Consider the following 12505-nt stretch of genomic DNA (forward strand, 5'->3'; position numbering starts at 1 on the left):
ATGTCAACCCTCAATTGGCAAGAAGAAATCTCAAACCTACGTTGGCTACATAGTTTTGGAAGGTCACACCCTATACTAGCAGGAATGCCCCCATCCCTGGGTTTGCTTGATGCTAAATCCTACTCCCAACTGAATGACACTGGAATTCTAACTGGTGCATTCACTGTTAACTGATAAGCTCAGTTCATGGTATTTTGAAAACAAAAGTGCATACCAATTTTGAAGTAATTATAAACATATAAACTGATAGTGCTCAACATGATCACGGTGTTATGAATATGATAATTAAACCATGGTCTGGCCGACTTGTTACTTGAAAAATGGAAATATGTATAAACTCATAGGTATCAGGTGTTCTTAACCTGCTAGAACTGACTGACCAGAAAGAATGATATCAACACTTAAAACTGAAGTATGGGAATCATGGTTCAAACACCCAAAACAAGGGCATTTTATCAAATATGTGGAAAGCATGGATTTGTACATGGGGATATTCTAAACAGGGCATTCAACAAATTATGAAATTTACTTGAGTAAGACATGAGAAACTAAAAATCATAGCATGAGGAAATCAAATCTTGCATGGGATCATACATGGGTTGAATTTAACTTAAATGATCATGAAAACATGAAATTCAATCTTTCTTGAACATATAAAATACTATAATAATAGAAAGTTCATTCTTTAATTGAAAGAAAAGGGTTTTTGGGCTCCAAGGGTGAATAGGACCCATGGATGAATACCCCACATACCTTAAACTTCAAAACATAGGAAAGAAAGCCCATTCTTGAAACTTTGTTGAACATTCTTGAACTTGGAAAACTTGGATTCTTGATTTCTTGGGGAAAAAGGAATTAAATTTGTTCTTGGGGAAAGTGAATCATTTTCTTGGGAGAAAAATTAGAGAAGAAGGCAAAATTAGACCCTAACTAATGGCCAAATCATGTTATGAACAATTGGGTTGAGGGGGAAAAGACCCAATTGCCCCTCAGTCATCTAAATAAAAAAAATTGGACACAACTATGTCACCGCGACTCGGTTTTATTGCGTTGGTTTACTGGTTCTGACGAAAATGATCATAACTTTTTGATCGGGTATCAAATTAAGGAGAAACAGGTACCGTTGGAAAGCTAATTCAATTATCTACAATTTGGTGGGTATTGAGCTGAAAAATTCCATGTATATCAAAAGTTATACATATTCAAATTTGACCCTTATAGAATCGAATACCAAACTTTGGACGAATCAAAGGCTCTTAGTTCAACTTTGTTCTAAGTGATTTTTATGAATATTTTTTGCCTCATAAGCATTTCATACGTTAGGATAATGATTATGCTTGAATTCAAATTATAAATCAAGAACTGGACACAACATCCTCACCGTGATGCGGTATTTCCGCCATGGGAATAACACCACGACACGCAGTGACTTGCTGGATTCGTGATCCAAACATGACCCAATCCTCATCGGAAAAATCCAAAACTTCTCTGAGACATGCTTGTTACACCCCTATACATGAATTAACTCAAAAACTAACATCTCTGGGTCGAAAAGGTCAAAATGAAAATCCTTAAAGTTTAAAGGTCTTAAAAGTGACTAAGTTCCCAACACTTAGTGATAATTTTAGGCCTTAAGCCCCTTATGCATGTAACTAAGAGATGGATCGAGCTAAGATTAGTACGGGGTATTACAATTTCTCTCCCTTGGGAATATTCATCCCCAAATAAGATTGGTTAGACTAAGAGTATTTTACTAAGGTAACTGAGCACATATACTGAACATACATGACTTGGAACATGAGTGCATAACTTGGTCTGAGCATGATACATGAACTAAACTAATTTCGAGAATACATGCAATGACATGAGAATGGTTATAAGGTTAAGATAGAAATGAGAGAGTCAACTTATGAGAAACCATTACCTCAGGGTGGAGTTGGTTTCATGAATAAAATTTGAGAGTTTTAGGACATGAAAACTTGGGGTGTTATAATATCTCCTTCTTGGGATCATTTGTCCCCCAAATGATACTAACTTGGCTGAAATACTAAGGAAAGACTGAGTTGATGCATGAGACACTTATGAACTAATTCATAACTGAATATCTGAATCTAATACATGATGCATGAACTGAACTGGATTCACAATTTACATAGATCCGAACAAACTATCTCTTAGAACGGCCACATTCATGAAACTTCAGATAGTAAGACTAGATCGGAAGATAAAAAACCATAGGAACTTGTCTGTCTAACTACTAAACTAAACTGCTGGCTAAACGTACTGAATTATACTGAAAGCTTATACTCAACCATACATTCCACTTCAAAACTGCACTTTACTTGAGGCTACTTAAAATATTCATATGGGCACTGATACCTCTATCTACTGAGGTTTGAGCTGAACTAATTTCTCTCACTATGTCCAAGCCTACTCGAATCTATAAAGTACTACATATCACACCATAACACTAGACCGAATCATGAATTCAATATAGCCTGTGCTTTCATAACTTCTTATCTTATGAATAATTCCTATTACCACTTCAATAACTATATTCAACCCTTACTAGGCATTCACTGATACATAATGCATTCATCAACATATAAGCATGACATTCAAGCCTATCATCATAACCATATACACACTTAAAAAAACACCTATACAAGAATTTTCTCATATCCTCCAAACCTCTATCATTAACAACTTCCATCTACTACCCTAAGAAAACACACACAAAAATTTTAAATAATGATGACATATAGCCAAAAAATTGTCCTCAATGTTACTTGACACTTATAGCCTTAGCTAAAGTAAGCATATAATAATCTTTTGTCAATAAGAAATATTTACTCTCTTCTATCTAAACAATTATTCATCATCACTATCTTAACCTAAGGAGAGGTCACTAAAAGGTTAGAACATGAGGACCTGAAGCATGCAAGAATATTATGCATAACTGGGATACTTAACTGAGGCCTGAGGAATAGAGTATCCAGAACATGGATTCATTATAAAGATCAAAACTAATGATATACATGACATAATCTGAATTTTGCTGATCATTAAGATGTAGTATGAGTACCTGAAACTGAACATACTGTAAAGCATGAGTACATGAGTCATGAGCTGCATGACTTGAGTTTGGAATTTACAAATTCTTAGAATATGACTCGTACTGCTGAATGAATCAGAACTCCTTATACTAAGAACGAGGAGCACACATGATTCTATATAAGTTCATGAACATGAACTATGATCATAGAGCTGACGTGTAAGGCATAAGTAAATGTCATTATGACTGAAGTATGAAAATTTACTCTGAGATAAGAATGGTTCGGGTATCTTCCTCCCTAGTGTTATTCTATAACACACTGCCATCACTATTAGAATTTTAGAGCTTGACTTGGTTTCTTGTTCTATCATCTCCCCCTTAGCTTTAAGCCATCATCATAAGTTTGTGAACCCCTTTAATAAACTTTAACTGAGCTGCAACCACTTTACTCTAGAGCCATGTGACACCCAACCTTAGGATAAGGAGTTCCACATTGGAAAAACACAGGAGAGATGCTAGGTATAAAAGTAAGTAAGCCTTACTCCCTAGTGATGTGTTTCAAAGTCGTGCGGGCTTGGGCCTAAAGTGGACAATATCACTAGTGGGTTGAGGAGGTACAGGGGTCTCTCGGGCCATAATGGTTCAGGATACCCATCGTGACTAGGGCCTCGGCTTGAGTTGTGACAGATTTTAAGGGTATCTCGAGCCTTCGTGGGTCGGGATACTTGCTGCGGCCAGGGCCTTAGATCGGGTTGTGACAAAATAGTATCAGAGCTGCTCCTATGTCAACTCTATTAATGTAGGCCAGAGTTGAAACTGAGTGTAGGCAAATCCCGATAAGGTTGGGCAAACCTCAGTCTTGAGTCTAGGAAAATGCTATTCAGTGAGGCAAACCTCAGCGAGGACGCTGAGTCCATAAGAGAGGGGCTGTATGTGACACCCTAACTTAGGATAAGGAGTCCCAGATCGGCAAAACATAGGAGGGATAATGGGTATATAAGTAAGGAAGCCTTACTCCCTAGTGATGCATTTTAAAGTTCTGTATTCCTGGGCCCAGAGCGGATAATATCACTAGTGGATTGGGGAGTTCTAGGGGTATCTCGAGCCTTGATGGTTCGGGATACCCATCGCGGCCAGGGCCCAGGCTTGGGTTGTGACAGAGTTCAGGGGTATCTCGAGCCTTTGTGGGTTGGGATGCCCATCGTGGCTAGGACCTCAGATCGGGTCATGATAGAAAATGTAATGCCCCATAGTTTTCTCGACTTTATATCACTTTTTAGTAAGCTTGGAGGGTCAATCTTTTGAAAAATTTTCTAAGTTTCAAAAGGACAATCATGTTTTGAACCCCTAGCCTATGATGATTTTTATTTTTTACCTTCCCGACCTTGGAAATTTTATTTTTAAGTTGTTTCATGTATGGGGGAGTAAAAGGGATGTACCGAGGAATTTTTGGATTCTTTGAAAAATTTAGAGGTGTGTTTAGACGTTGGAAATAGTGAATCAATGTGAAGTTGACACACCACATCGATGGTCACGTCGATGAAGTAGTGAGCCGATGAGATACTGATGTATCACATCGATTGGCACGTCGGTGCCCAGTTCGTATCTTTTAAATGACTGGCCTTGGGGAGGGCAATTCAGTCATTTTCCTTCATTATAACAATGCCATAATACAAAATTAAAGAGTCCTCTTAGAAGCCAAGAATTTCAAGAACTTAAGATAGATCCGGGTTCCACTCTCCCTCCTAAGAAATATAAGGTACGTGGGGTTTTCCTCAAACTACATGGGCTGATTTAAAGTCTTAAATATGATTTAAAGTTTAGAATTTATGAATTTACAAAGTGGTTTTGAAATTTACATTTCGATTGTGTATTATGGACTCTTAAATGGAATTATTGTTTTGGTCTTGAGGCCTTTTCCCCAAATTGATTTGTAATCTTATAAATGTATGTATGCAATCGAGTTGAGAGCAAGACTACTTACGCTCCCTCTCATGTTGCAACACTTCTTGATTTTAGAATGTTATAAGTTGAAGAATATTATTAAGAAGCATAGTATCAATGTTCTTAACTATTATTGAATAATTTAAGATTGATTTTCAAATTGATGAGGGGAAGGTTCTGCATGTTGATAAATGTTGAATATATATATAATGAAAGAATTACATGGTTTGCTAAAATTACATGGCCACCAAATATTTGTTGAAATGGTTGAAGGAATGATCTTTGCATAAATGATAAATGCATTGAAGATTGAATTTTCCTGAATTATTTGAAGTATGGTGTTCTGAACTTTATGTTTTGAAAGAGAAAAACTGTGAAATAATTTTATGGCTCAGAACATGACTTGCAAGACTTGGTATGACAATACCAATGAACAAAATGCCATAGTAATTCAGAACAGAACAAAATGAAGATTATTATTCATATTTTCAGATTTTGAATATAGAATGATTCAGTTTTGAAAAGGCTGAAAATGGGCTTAAAGAGAGATAGGTGGTTTCCCAAAGAAGGAATGAGTTTAGGTAACTCATTGCCTAAAATCGTATTTTGCTAATACGGGTTATTATGTCCTCTAGAGGGATTTTATGCTTGCCTAGTGTCCTATGGTATATTAGAATTAGAAACTCCAACCTTTGCGACAAACTTGGGTTGGGGGCTTGGCTGCCGAGTTAAGGGTAGATTCCATATAGCCTGTGGACTGTTTGACTTGTAAGGTGGACCACCTAACTCAGAAGTAATACAAAATCATGATCTGCATTGATCAAAATATTTTTATGATTTTCAAAGAATTGCCCATGTGTTTTGACCTATATCATGCATGATGTTTCATGATCTGATCTCATCTATTTTTTATATATAAATTCATTATTTTGGATTTACTCTATGTACCAGTACAATTGTATTGACCCCCTATATTTCAGGGTCTGAGGCTTAGTCTAGAGGTCCTGCTAAGCCGTAGATTTCTCAGACAGAAGTACAGAGTGCAGTTGGTGAGACTTTTCTTTTTCGGAAGGCCTAATACTTTTCATTTAGTCTTTATTTATTTTAGTTTGGGTCCACTGGGGGCTTTGTCCCAGATTCAGAAAGTTTGTTTATGTCGTATGTAATAGAGATTTTGCAAACTAAAAGAGACGATGTTTAGATGTTGAAAATTTATTTCTATTTTATTAAACAGATTTTAGATTTATGACCATGGTTCCATTTGATTCATTTATGCACCCTTTCTTTATTATTCGAGTATTATGCATGGTAACTAGATGTAGAAGAGTGTTCGAATCACTATGATTCGGGATGCTCGTCACGGCTAGGGTTCCGGCTCGGGTTATGACAAACTTAGTATCAGAGCACGGTTTATGGTCCCAGGGTGTTTACAAAATCACATCGGGTAGGGTCTTATTTATGGGTGTGTAGCATCCCACACTTATAAGCAGGAGGCGACTAGACGTCTAGGAATGTTTCCCTTCTTTGTGATTTAGTTTAAGCTGTAGAGCCTGAATGTTCCCTAATCAATGGTCTCATATATTTTTGAAAATGTATTATGCCTCCACGCTGCTCTAATGATCAGAATGCCCAGACAGAAAATGTTTGTCCTTCTCATGGGATGACGACACGTAATTGGCTTACTTTCCTAATTTTTTTGCTGCTCCGGGAGTCCATCCTGTTTAGACCAGTCTTCCCAGGGCACCTAGGGCTCCTCGGTCTGGGACTAATCACACCTAACCTCCCCAGAGAGAGATATCAAATGCTGAGTTTAGGTAGTTGATGCATATGATTGCACAGTTGGTAGCTTCGTAGGCTCGATAGTCGGAGGATATTGGGTGTGTGTCAGCCACACCTGAGGCTACATGGGTTGTTTAGTTCATGAGGATGAACCTACCTAAGTTTACTGGTACAAAGGTGGAGGAGGATCTATAAGAGTTCATAGACAAGATAGAGAAAATATTTTGAGTGATGCATTTGGATGAAGTAGAAGGGGTGGAACTAGCGGCTTATCAATTGAAAGAGGTAGAAAATCAATGGTACATTGAGTGGGAAGATTCGAGGGGTGAGAATACTGAGCCTTCTTTGTGGGGCAAATTTGTTGAAGCCTTCCTTGACCGATTCTTTCCCCAAGAGTTGAGGGAGTTTAAGGCTGAAGAGTTCATGAACTTAAAACAAAGTAAGATGAGCGTTAAGGAGTACACCTTAAAATTCAAACAACTATCCCGTTTGCTCCAGAATTGGCTGAAAATATGAAGGCCCATATGAGAAAGTTTGCATCCGGCCTTTTGAATGATTTGGTATTGGAGTGCAAGGGGGCGATATTGAATAGGGACATAGATTTTTCTAGATTGTCTATTCATATGCAGCAGGTTGAGGAGCAGAAAAAAGGGTTGTTGAAGCAAAGGAGAAGGATAGGCAGGACAAGAGGGCCAGAGCAGCAGACCAGAACCACAGTAAGTTACAAAATGGTAATTGGGGCAACAGGTGGTAGAGTTTTGGAGCAATGTCCAGTCTGCAGCGAGCGCTCCAGCGCCCAGACCTCCAGTTGATCGATGATCTTAAAATTTTCAGATCAATCATGCATTTGGGGCGCTGGGTACCTAGTCCCAGGGCAGTGTGGCTCATTCACCTCAGTTCTTCCCGTAATGTCAAAATTGTGGCAAGCGCCACCTAGGAAAGTATCAGTGGGGCAGGCTGGTGTGTTATACTTGTGGTCAGACGGGTCATTTCTAAAGTGATTGTCCTTCTGGTAGAAGGAAATTTGATGGTTCTAAGTCCCAAGAAAACTCCTCCGCACCACCGCTACCTCTAAAAGGCACTACTTCAGCTACAGGAGTGGTCGTAATCGGTTGTATGCCTTGTCAAATCTCTAGAAGGCAGAGGCCTCGCTAGATGTAGTCACGAGTACGTTATAAATTTTCTCCCAAGATATATATATGTTACTTGATCTCAAGTCTACCCTATCTTATGTAACCCCATATGTGGCAGTCGGTTTTAGGTTTGAACCCGAAGCTATTGTAGAACCTTTCTCTGTTCCACTCTGGTAGGTGATTCTGTTTTGGCTAGGAGAGTGTATAAAAATTATGTTGTAGCTCTTTGTATCCATGATACTGTGGTAGACCTCATAGAGCTTGATATGGTTGATTTTGATACTATCTCAGGAATGGACTGGCTCTATTCGTATTACGCCATGCTAGATTTTAGAACCCAAAAGGTGACTTTCTCTTTTCTGAATAAACTAGTGAGAGAATGGGAGGGTCATTCGTTAGAACCTAGAGAGAAATTTATATCTCACCTCAGAGCCCGTAAGCTTATTTCCAAAGGTTGTTTGTATCATTTGATCAGAATAAAAGATTCAAACACTAAAAGTTCTTCTCTTTAGTTTGTCCCCATAGTTAATTAATTTCCAGAAGTCTTTCCCGATGATCTCCCAGAGATACCACCTGATAGGGAGATAGATTTTGGTATTGATTTATTATCGGACACCCACCCATTTTTATTTCGCCATATAGAATAGATCCTGCTGAATTGAAAGAGCTAAAAGAGCAACTAGCAGATCTCCTTGATAAGGGCTTCATCCGTCCTAGTGTTTCCCCCTGGGGTGCACCTGTACTCTTTATGCGCTAGAAAGATGGTTTCCTTCATATGTGTATAGACTACCGCCAGCTGAATAAGGTCACTGCCAAGAATAAATATCCCCTTCCTAGAATTATTGATCTCTTTGACTAACTTCAGGGTGCTAAGTGTTTTTCAAAGATAGACCTTTGTTTGGGGTATCATCAGTTGAAGGTTAGGGGGGTTGATATTCCCAAAACAGCTTTTTAAACCCGATATGGTCATTATGAATTCTTAGTTATGTCTTTTGAATTGACCAACGCCCCTACAACCTTCATGGATCTAATGAATAGGGTGTTCCATTAGTTTTTGGATTTTTTTGTCATAGTTTTATTGATGACATTCTGATCTATTCTAAGAGTGAGAAGGATTATGCCAGATACCTCTGAATTATTCTTTAAACCCTCAAAGATCATGGATTGTATGCAAAATTTTCCAAGTGTGAATTCTGGATTAAAGCCATTGCTTTCTTGGGGCATATTGTGTCTAGTGAGGGAATAAAGGTTGATCCCCAAAAGATTGAGTCAGTGAGAAAGTGGCCTAGACCTACGACTCCAACCGATATTTGGAGCTTCTTGGGTTTAGTGGGGTATTACAGAAGGTTCGTAGAGAGTTTTTCTTCCATAGATTCTCCACTTACCAGATTGACACAGAAAAAGGTGAAATTTGTGTGGTCAGACTCCTGTGAAAATAGTTTTGAGAAGTTGAAAGACAAGTTGACTACTACACTTGTTTTGACTCTTCTGGAGGGTACAGAGGGTTTTGTAGTGTATTGTGATGTGTCCCGGGTGGGACTTGGGTATGTATTTATGCATCATGGTAAGGTGGTAGATTATGCATCTAGACAGTTAAAGGTGCACGACCGAAACTACCCCACCCATGACTTGGAGTTAGCGGCTATAGTATTTGCACTTAAAATTTGGCGGCATTATCTGTATGGGGTACATGTTGATATTTTCATTGACCACAAAAGTTTGTAGTATGTTTTCTAGCAGAAAGAATTGAATATTAGGCATAGGCATTGGTTGGAACTGTTGAAGGATTATGACATGAGTTTGCACTATCATCCGGGCAAGGCGAATGTGGTGGCCGACGTCCTCAACAAATTATCTATGAGCAGTCTTTTTCATATTGAGGAAGGGAAAAAGGAGATGGTGAGAGATATTCACCGGCTAGCTAATCTAGGGGTGCGACTTCTGGATTCCAAAAATGAAGGAGTAGTTGTGCATGAGATAGAAAAATCCTCCTTATGTGCTGAAGTGAAGGAGAAGCAGGCCGAGGACCCCATTTTGATGTAAATCAAGAAAGATGTGGGTCAATAGAAAGTGATGTCTTTTGAAATTGGCGGTGATGGGATTTTGAGATATCAAGGTAGGTTATGTGTGCCAGATGTGGATGGTTTGAAGAAAATAATTCTTGATGAAGCTCACACTTCAAGGTATGTTGTTCACCCAGGCTCTACTAAGATGAACCATGATCTTAAAACTATATATTGGTGGAATAATATGAAGCACGATATGGCTGATTTTGTTTCCAAGTGTTTGAATTGCCAACAAGTTAAAGTGGAACATTTGGGGACAGGTGGTACTTCCTAAGAGATAACTTTGCCGATGTGGAAGATGATCAATATGGACTTCAATATGGGACTTTCGATGTCCCAAAACCAGTATGATTCTATTTGGGTAATTGTGGATCAGCTGGCCAATTCAGCATACTTTTTACCTATGAGGTCTAACTACGTGGGAGATGATTATGCCAAACTGTACATTGAGGAAATAGTTCGTTTGCATAGGGCACCGGTATCCATTATATCCAATTAAGGTACGCAATTCTCTTTGTAGTTTTGGAAATCTTTTAACAGAGGCTTAGGTACCCAAGTGAACCTGAGTACTGCATTCCACCCTCAGATAGATGGGCAAGCTAAGTGCACTATTCAAACCCTTGAGAACATGTTGAGGGCTTGTGTAATAGACTTCAAAGGTAGTTGGGTAGATCATTTTCCATTGATAGAGTTTGCCTACAATAATAGCTACCATGCCAGCATTAAGATGCCCCCATGATGTGTGAGCAGATGGTAACACATTTGAGGCTTTTAACTAAGAATAATTGCAAAGTCTTAAGCAACTTTTGTCGTTTTTTATTGTTTTCTGTTTGATATTGCAGTAAAAGCCTATATGCAAGAGAACCAGCAATAATGGAAATAAAAGAGTTGATTTCTGATCAAGTAGAGAGGGAAGTATAGCTAACGACTTGTCTGATAAGTTGTCAGCCTTGTGATAAGCTATCAGAGATGCCGTCAGTCTTAGACAGAGAATGGTCTTCAGTTGGAATTCATGACAACATCTGTGATAGGCCGTCAGAAGTGTGATAAGCCGCCAAGCTCGTCGTTAGGCTTAGACAGAGAATGGGCTTCAACTGATACATGATGACATCTATGATAGACCATCAGAAGTGTGATAAGCCATTAGGCTCATCGTTAGGCTTAGGCAGGGAATGGGATTTGAAGTGAATAAGCGACAACAATTCAGATAAGTCATCACATGTCTAATAATCCATCATGTCTCATCATCAACCTAAGGCAGAGATTGTCAAAAGTGAAGAGGAGCTGACGACAGTCCTGATAAGTCATCCGACCCCTGATAAGCCATCACATACATCGTTGCCTGTCCGAGAAAATACTGTGATCTGTGATTTTGTTTCCATAATTAGGCTGAAGTATTTAAAGCATATGTTAGGGTTTTCTAATCATAGGGGGGTGGAACTGACGTTTTGAGAATATCTTCTCTCTTGTTTTCTGACTTAAAATTTACAATTATTTTTGGAGAGATTATTACAATTGTTTTGGGATTGTCTACTGTGAATCAAATCTGAGAAACACTTGTTGCTATTCATCTTGCTGTAAGTTCATATATCAAACTATGAATTCAACTTGTTGTCTTGATTATTTTATTATGAGTAGCTAAAGTCCCTTAACTCGAGTTGTGGGATCAATGGGTTTGGGTTTGTAACATAACTAAGTGTTCAAGATTCTAACGGTGATAGAAACTTCTTGTTAATTCCATTATTTTATACTTTGAATATTGGTTGCAAACAATAGGCCTTGCTTACTGGTGGTTTGCTTTAGATAAGAAATCAACCCTAGTAAGAAGTGAATTATCAACAAGGACTTGGAAGCATCAAACTTCTATTTAATAATTAATGCTGTAACAAGATTAATTAACTTGAGATAAAATCTGTTATGAAATATAAATTCCCTAAGGTCGAGAGAATTAGGTGGTTAAATGTCTAAATAGGTTGAGAAACATTTAGACATAACTTTGACAAGAATAGTCTGCTGTTCCTACCTACCACAAGAATCTTGAACCGTTACTAGCGTCTGCCAAATCCCAACACCCATAGTGAACATAACTTTGATTTTCCTTATCATATTGATTTCAAACACTGAATTGAGAAGTAATTATTTGTTAACTTTCATAAAACTCCCATTCACAGGAAATTGATAACTATCAGTTGATTAATTCACAGATAACTTAAATTCACACCATATACCCTGTGGGATTCGTCCCTAACCTAGCTAAGTTATATATTGACAGCGATAGCTTACATTCTCGTAAGAGAGGTGTAGTTTGAGCATTATCACCCCTTTTGAGGCACTTTATGAGAGGCAATTTAGATCTTCAATTGGGTTGTATGAAGTAGGTTAAACGCAATTATTTGGGCCTGATCTTGTTGATCAGTTAATGGAGAAGGTGAAAATCATTAGAGAGCGACTCAAGACAGCCTAGAGTCACCAAAAATCCTACGTCGATGTTATAAGAAGGGATCTGGAATTTAAGGTTGGTGATTGGG

This window comes from Capsicum annuum, chromosome 3, assembly GCF_002878395.1.
Source record: "Capsicum annuum cultivar UCD-10X-F1 chromosome 3, UCD10Xv1.1, whole genome shotgun sequence".
NCBI lineage: Eukaryota > Viridiplantae > Streptophyta > Magnoliopsida > Solanales > Solanaceae > Capsicum > Capsicum annuum.